This window comes from Papio anubis, chromosome 16 (assembly GCF_008728515.1).
Source record: "Papio anubis isolate 15944 chromosome 16, Panubis1.0, whole genome shotgun sequence".
Lineage (NCBI taxonomy): Eukaryota > Metazoa > Chordata > Mammalia > Primates > Cercopithecidae > Papio > Papio anubis.
In genome coordinates, this window is record NC_044991.1 from 75,311,244 (window position 1) to 75,319,731 (window position 8,488).

General features: G+C 53.7%; 1 long non-coding RNA gene across 1 annotated transcript; it reads left to right on the plus strand.

Annotated features, from left to right (window-relative positions):
- Positions 1–731: 731 nt before the first annotated feature.
- Positions 732–7,640, plus strand: LOC110740490. The gene is made up of 2 exons (XR_002515097.2): positions 732–903; positions 1,349–7,640. It is a non-coding gene; the product is annotated as an uncharacterized LOC110740490 (long non-coding RNA).
- Positions 7,641–8,488: the final 848 nt, after the last annotated feature.

Sequence of the window (8,488 nt, forward strand, 5' to 3'; positions counted from 1 at the left end):
CAGGTGGGCACTGGCATCCAGGATGAAAACTTCCCAGCATCCCTTGCAGCAAGCAGTGGCCATGTGACCAGGCAGTGGTCAATGCACATGAGGCCAGTGCACAGCAACTGCCTTTACAGGAAAGGAGGTTTGTGTCCTCTTGTTCTCTTCTCCCCTCCCTGCCGGCTGGCAATAGATAGGATGGACACTGTGGGGAAGCTACACCCTAAGGAAGTCAGAGCAGCAAGATGGAAGTACCTAAGACCCTGAAACATGCACAGAGAAGAATCACCCGACTGGTTTGGACTTTCATGTGAAAGGAATGAACCTCTGTCTTAGTAAAGTCACCGTGATTCAGGGTCCTTGTCACATTCACTGAGGCTGTAACATAATTGTTAGAACAGGAGCGGGAGGGGAGATGGAGTCGGAGAGGCAGGCAGAGGTCAGATCATATCGGAACTGTAGACCAAGGCGGAGGAAGAAACAGGCGACACAGGACTCAAGGACCACACCTGCTCCCAGGCGAAGGGAGTTTGCTGTGGGTGCCCCTCCCTGTCCATGTGTCCAGTGTGTGGATATTCTTTATACCTTACCCATATTGTACAAATACTTTTTTCTATTCAATATTTAGAAGACATTGCATTAAATAGCAAGATGGCAGATGAACATCAGGAAGGAACATTAGCAACATCCACGGTGTTCCATCCAGGAACCTTCACCATGGAAACCCTTGTGCTCATGGGCCTGGTCTCAAGACGCAGTCAGCTGTTGGGGATCAGAGGCCGCACTCATCGTAGCAGAGAGGCAGGACCAGCTGGGAGAGGGTCCTTCTGTGACACCGACGGCATCACCGGGCCGTGGGAAGTGACTCAGCTGCCAGAACTCACACAATATCATTCTGCACCAAAACCTCACGGGAAAATGGTAAGTTCTCAGTTTCTCCATTAATAGCACCTCTCAGGTGAATCTCTCTCCTCCATCGCTTCTCTATGAAACAAATTTTTATAGCTTTGCTTGGGTCTATTTTTCAATGTATTTTTTATTTTACTAACTGTTTGAAAGATATATATTGTGTGTGTGTAATTTCGTCTCTGCCAGTCAGGATAGTCATAGTTTAATTATTGTTATTATTATCACCAATATCCTTTAGTTTTTTTAAGCTTTTCAATTCCTAAGGGTATCAGTCAGGATCTTTCTGCCTCATGAGACAGAAAACAAATCCAAACTGTGTAAGAGGAAAAAGAACACTCATCACTAGCATTTAGAAGTTCCCAAGCTTAGCTTGCTTGGGGTACAGCTTCATCTACAGTTTTCAGGGTCATCCTGTAACTCTCTCTCTCTACTTCCCCAACTTTGGCTCCATGTTTAGCTCCACGACCCTCAGACTTAAACAGCAGCACTGGCTCCTCCCCAGATCTCCAGCTCCCTGACCCTCAAACTCCAACTCCAGCACCAGCTCCGCCCGGGTCTCCAGCTCCACCATCCTCAAACTCCAACAGCAGCACCAGCTCCCGCGTGGATCTCCAGCTCAATGACTCTCAGACTTAGGAGGCAGCACCGGTTCCCCACCAAGACTCCAGCTCCACAACACTCAAACTAGAACAGCAGCACCGGCTACTCCCTGGCTCTCCAGCTCCCTGAAACTTCGACGATAGCACTGGCTGTTCCCCGGGACCACCAGCTCCACAACCCTCAACTTACACGGTGGTAGCACCAGCTCCTCCCTAGGTCTCCAGCTCCACGACCATCAAACTTGAACTGCAACACCAGCTCCTCTTCAGCCTCCAGCTCCACAATCCTCAAACAACAACAGCAACACCTGCGCCTCCCTGAATCTCCAGCTCAACAACTCTCAGACTTGAGAGGCAGCACCAGCACCTCCCCAAGGCTCCAGCTCCACAACCCTCAGATTTGAACAGCAGTAGCACCACCTCCTGTCCGGGTCTCCAGCTTCACGATCCTTAAACTGGAACAGCAGCACCGTCGCCTCCCTGGGTTTCCAGCTCCACGACCCTAAAACATGAATGACAGAACCAGATCACCCCCAGGGCTCCAGCTCCAAGAACCACAGATTTAAACAGCAGCCCCGGCTCTTCCCAGGATCTCCAACTCCATGGCCCTCAGACTAGATCAGCAGCACCGGTTCCTCCCTAGGTCTCCCTCCAGCTCCACAATCCTCAGACATGAACAATAGCACCGGCTCCTCCCTGGGTCTCCAGCTCCACAATCCTCAGACATGAACAATAGCACCGGCTCCTCCTTGGGTCTCCAGCTTCACGACCCTCAGACTAGACCAGCAACACCGGTTCCTCCCTGGGTCTCCAGCTCTACAACCCTCAGACGTGAACAGCAGCAGCACCGGCTCCTCCCCCTGTCTCCAGTTCCACCAACCTCAAACTACAACAGCAGTACCAGCCTCTCCCCAGGTCTCCAGATCCACGACCCTCAAAATACAATGGCATGACCGGCTCCTCCCTGGGTCTCCTGCTCCCAAACCCTCAAACTTCAAGTGACACACCGGACCCTCCCCACAGTTAAACAGCAGCACAGGCTCTTCCCCAAAGCTCCAGATCCACGACCCTCTGACTTAAATGCTGGTAGCACCGGCTCCTCCCTAGGTCTCCAGTTCCATGACAATCAAACTACACAGCAGCATCGGCTCCTCCCTAGGTCTACAGCTCCACCACCCTCACACTAGACACCGAGACTACTTCCTCCCCACTCTCCAGCTACACGACCCTCAGACTTGAACAGCAGCATCGGCTCCTCCCTGTACCTCAAGCCCCATGATCCTCAGACTTGAGCAAGAGCAACACCAGCTCCCCGCAGGGCTCCAGCTTCAGGATCCACAGATTTAAACAGCAGCACCGGCTCTTCCTGAGACCTCCAGCTCCACTACCCTCAAACTAGAAGAGCAGCGCCGGCTCCTCCTTGGGTCTCCAGCTCCACGACCCTCACACTAGAACAGTAACACCGGTTCCTCCCTGGATCTCCAGCTCAATGACTCTCAGACTTGAAAGGCAGCACCGGCTCCTCACAAAGGTTCTGGCTCCAAGACCCTCAAACTAGAATAGCAGCAGCTGCTGTCCTTGGGTCTCCAGCTCCACAACCCTCAAAGCAGAAGAGCAGCCCTGACTCTTGCCCGAGTCTCCAGCTCCTCAAGTCTGAGGGTTGTAGAGCTGGAGACCCAGGGAGGAGTCAGTGCTGCTGTTCTAGTTTGAGGGTCGTGGATCTGGAGACCCAGGGTGGAGCCGGTGCTGCTGTTCTAGTGTGAGGGTCGTGGAGCTGGAAGATCCCGGGAGGAGCTGCTGCTGCTGTCCTAGTTTGAAGGTCATGGAGCTGGAGAACCGGGGAGGAGCCATTTGAACAGCAGTGCCGGCTCCTCCTCGGGTCTCAGGCTCCATGACCCTCAGACTTAAAAAGCCATAGTGCTGGCTTCTCCCTGGGTGTTCAGCTCTACAGCCCTCAGACATGAACAGCAGCAACCCCGGCTCCTCCCCCTGTCTCCAGTTCCCTGAACCTCAAACTACAACAGCAGTACCGGCCTCTCCCCAGGTCTCCAGATCCACAACCCTCAAAATACAATGGCATGACCGGCTCCTCCCTGGGTCTCCAGCTCCCAAACCCTCAAACTTCAACTGACACACCAGATCCTCCCCACAGTTAAACAGCAGCACGGGCTCTTCCCCAAAGCTTCAGATCCACGACCTTCTGACGTAAACGGCGATAGCACCGTCTCCTCCCAAGGTCTCCAGTTTCACGACAATCAAACTACACAGCAGCACCGGCTCCTCCCCAGGTCTACAGCTCCACCACCCTCACACTAGACACCGAGACTACCTCCTCCCCACTCTTCAGCTACACGACCCTCAGACTTGAACAGCAGCAGCGGCTCCTCCCTGTACCTCAAGCCCCATGACCCTCAGACTTCAACAACAGCAACACCAGCAACCACACAGGGCTCCAGCTCCACAACCCTCAGCTTTAAACAACAGCAGCACCAGCTCCCCCTGGTGTCTCCAGCTCCACCACCCTCATACTAGAACAGCACCAGTCCTCCCTGAGTCTCCAGCTCCATTACCCTCAGACTACAACGGCAACACCAGCTCCTCCCTGGATCTCCAGCTCAACAACTCTCAGACTTGAGAGGCGGCACCGGCAACTCCCCAAGGCTCCAGCTCCACGACTCTCAGATTTGAACAGCGGTAGCACCACCTCCTATCCACGTCTCCAGCTTCATGACCCTTAAACTAGAACAGCAGCATCGCCGCCTCCCTGGGTTTTCAGCTCCAAGAACCTAAGACACGAATGGCAGAACTGGCTCCCCGCCAGGGCTCCAGCTCCAGGACCTACAGATTTGAACGACAGCACCAGCTCCTCCCGGGATCTTCAGCTCCACTACCCTCAAACTAGAAGAGTAGCACCAGCTCCTCCCCCTGTCTCCACTTCCACGACCCTGAAACTACAACAACAGTACCGGCCTCTCCCCAGGTCTCCAGATCCATAACCTTCAAAATACAATAGCATGACCGGCTCCTCCCTGGTTCTCCAGCTCCCAAATCCTCAAATTTCAATTGACACACTGGATCCTCCCCACAGTTAAACAGCAGCACGGGCTGTTCCCCAAAACTCCAGATCCATGACCTTCTGACTTAAATGGCGGTAGCACTGGTTCCTCCCTAGGTCTCCAGTTCCATGACCCTCAAACTACACAGCAGCACCGGCTCCTCCCCAGGTCTACACCTCTACCATCCTCACACTAGACACCGAGACTACCTCCTCCCTGCTCTCCAGCTACACGACCCTCAGACTTGAACGGCAGCAGCGGCTCCTCCCTGTACCTCAAGCCCCGTGACCCTCAGACAACAGCAACACCGTCTGCCCCCCAGGACTCCAGCTCCAGAACCCACAGATTTAAACACCAGCACCAGCTCCTCTCTGGTTCTCCAGCTCCACAAGCCTCAGGCATGAACAACAGCACCCGCTCCTCCCTGTGTCTCCATATTCACTGCCCTCACTAGAACAGCAACACCGGGTCCTCCCTGGATCTCCAGCTCAATAACTGTCAGACTTGAAAGGAAGCACCGGCTCCTCCGTGGGTCTCCGGAACCACGACACTCAAAACAACACGGATCCTCCCTGGGTCTGCAGCTCCACCACCTTCAAACTAGAACAAGACCCTTCCTCCCGGGGTCGCCAGCTTCCAGACCCTCGAATTACAACAACGTAACTCCTCCCTGGGTCAGCGGCTCCATGACACTCAAACTAGAACAAGACCTCTCCTCCCGGGGACGCCAGCTTCCAGACCCTCTTACTACAACAACATTGCCCCTCCCTGGGTCTGCAGCTCCACGACTGTCAAACTAGAACGAGACCTCTCCTCCCTGGGTCGCCAGGTTCCCAACCCTTGAACTTCAACGACATTGCTCCTGCCTGGGTCTGTAGCTCCACGACCCCCAAATTACAACAAAACTTCTCCTCCCTGGGTCGCCAGCTTCTAGACCCTTGAACTTCAACAATATTGCTCCTGCCTGGGCCTGAAGCTCCACGACCCTCAAACTAGAACTTGACCTCTCCTTCCTGGGTCGCCAGGTTCCCAAATCTCTTACTACAACAACATTGCTCCTCCCTGGGTCTGCAGCTCCACCATCCTCAAACTACAAGACCTCTCCTCCCTGGGTCGCCAGCTTACATGCCCTCGAACTACAACGACGTAGCTCCTCCCTGGGTCTGCAGCTCCACGACCCTGAAACTAGAACAAGAGCTCTCCTCCCTGGGTCGACAGCTTCCAGACCCTCGAACTTCAACAACATTGCTCCTGCCTGGGTCTGCAGCTCCACGACCCTCAAACTAGAACATGACCTCTCCTCCCTGGGTCGCCAGGTTCCAGACCCTCTTACTACAACAACATTGCTCCTCCCTGGGTCTGCAGCTCCACGACCCTCAAACTAGAACATGACCTCTCCTCCCTGGGTCGCCAGGTTCCAGACCCTCAAACTTCAACAACATTGCTCCTGCCTGGGTCTGCAGCTCCACGACCCTCAAACTAGAACATGACCTCTCCTCCCTGAGTCGCCAGGTTCCAGACCTTCTAACTACAATAACGTTGCTCCTCCCTGGGTCTGCAGCTCTATGACCCTGAAAGTAGAACAAGAGCTCTCCTCCCTGAGTCGACAGCTTCCAGACCCTCGAATGTCAACAACATTGCTCCTCCCTGGGTCTGCAGCTCCGCAACCCTCAAACTAGAACAAGACCTCTCCTCCCTGGGTCGCCAGGTTCCAGACCCTTGAACTTCAACAACATTGCTCCTGCCTGGGTCAAGAGCTCTACGACCCTCAAACTAGAACAAGAGCTCTCCTCCCTGGGTCGCCAGGTTCCCAACCCTTGAACTTCAACAACATTGCTCCTGCCTGGGTCTGCACCTCCACGACCCTCAAACTAGAACAAGACTTCTCCTCCCTGGGTCGACAGCTTCCAGACCCTCTTACTACAACAACATTGCTCCTGCCTGGGTCTGTAGCCCCACGACCCTCAAACTAGAACAAGAACCCTCCTCCCTGGGTCGCCAGGTTCCAGATCCTCGAACTACAACATTGCTCCTCCCTGGGTCTGCAGCTCCACGACCCTCAAACAAGAAGAAGACCTCTCCACCCTGGGTCGCCAGCTTCCAGACCCTTGAACTTCAACAACATTGCCCCTCCCTGGGTCAGGAGCTCTACGACCCTCAAACTAGAACAAGAGCTTTCCTCCCTGGGTCACCAGGTTCCCAACCCTCTTACTACAACAACATTGCTCCTCCCTGGGTCTGCAGCTCCATGACCCTGAAAGTAGAACAAGACTCCTTCCTGGGTCGCCAGGTTCCAGACCCTCGAACCTCAACAACATTGCTCCTGCCTGGGTCTGTAGCTCCACGACCCTCAAACTAGAAGAAGACCTCTCCTCCCCAGGTCGCCAGCTTCCAGACCCTCGAACTACAACATTGCTCCTCCCTGGATCTGCAGCTCCACGACCCTCAAACTAGAAGAAGACCTCTCCTCCCTAGGTCTCCAGGTTCCAGACCCTCGAACTTCAACAACATTGCTCCTCCCTGGGTCTGCAGCTCCGTGACCCTCAAACTACAACGTAACCTCTCCTCCCTGGGTCGCCAGCTTCCCAACTCTCAAACTAAAACAACGTTGCTCCTCCTTGGGTCTGTAGCTCCACAACCCTCATCCTAGAACAGCAGTACCAGCTCCTTCCTGGACCTCCAGCTCAATGACTCTCAGACTGCAAAGGTAGCACCGGCTCCACCCCCGGCTGCAGCTCCAACACAATCAGATTTGAGCAGCGGCAACACCAGCTCCTGTCTGGCTCTTCCACGTCATGATCCTTAAGTTAGAACAGCAGCACCATCTTCTCCCTGGGTCTCCAGCTCTACGATCCTCAAACTGGAACAGCAGCACCAGCTCCTCTGGGATCTTCAGCTCCACGACCCTAAGGCATCAGTGGCAGCACCGGCTCCTCCCGTGGGCTCCAGCTCCAGGACCCTCAGACCGGAACAAAAACACCAGCCCCTCCCCATGCCTCCGGCTCCTTGACCCTCATAAACCGTCCCTTCTCCTGAAATGTAGCAGTCAGGAAAACTGCAGAGAAAGTAAATAAATAAATGTTTTCCTTTCAAATTGATGTTTCTTTTCTGTTCACGCAAGTCAGGAAATTTTCTACTTTCCATTAACCTTGCAATCTACTTATATTCAATTGTAAGATGGAAAGCCACCCTTTGAAATGACCTTTAGAAACTTAGTCATTCTTTTTTTACTATGATCTTATCTCACAGCTCTAGAAACCATCTTTCACTTTGCCTGTGCAGAAGTCTTATGAACATTCGAACTATGAATTTACTTGGTTGAGATTCCTAGAATACACATTATCCCCAAATGTTCCTGCTCTCCTTAAAATCTTCTAACATGTTCCCCTCACCCAAGAATAAATGCCAGGTCCCATCCATAGCCCACAGTGCCCAGCACGGCCCTGCCCTCTGCCCTGGCCTTATGGTCTCCCCTCTGCAGTTTCTTTCCTGCCAGACAGGCCTCTGTCACTTCCTCAAACCACACGGGCTCAGGCCTGACTCTGGGCCTTTCCCCCTGCTGTGCCCTCTGCGTGGAGTGCCTTTCCCCGGCTCTCCATCCTCCCCTCAACCCGCTCCGCTCCAGCCTGCTGGCCGCCCCTCCGGTCAATGAACACACGATGTCCTCCCTGCATAGGCCTTTGCACATGCTGTTCTCTGTGCCTGAAACACTTTCCCCAACCATCTGGGCTCACTTTTCTAATTACCATTCATCCTTGGAGTCTCCACTGAAATATTGCTCCCTGCCTGTCCCCACCAGCTGGACTTCACCTTGGTTAGGTTGAAAACCCCCATCTCTTGACTCCAGGAAGCTAGTTGATACCCTGGCACTTGGAACTTTCCCATTACAGGGTTTTGCACACTTGTAATTGTTCTATTAGGTTGGTGTAAAAGTCATCTCAG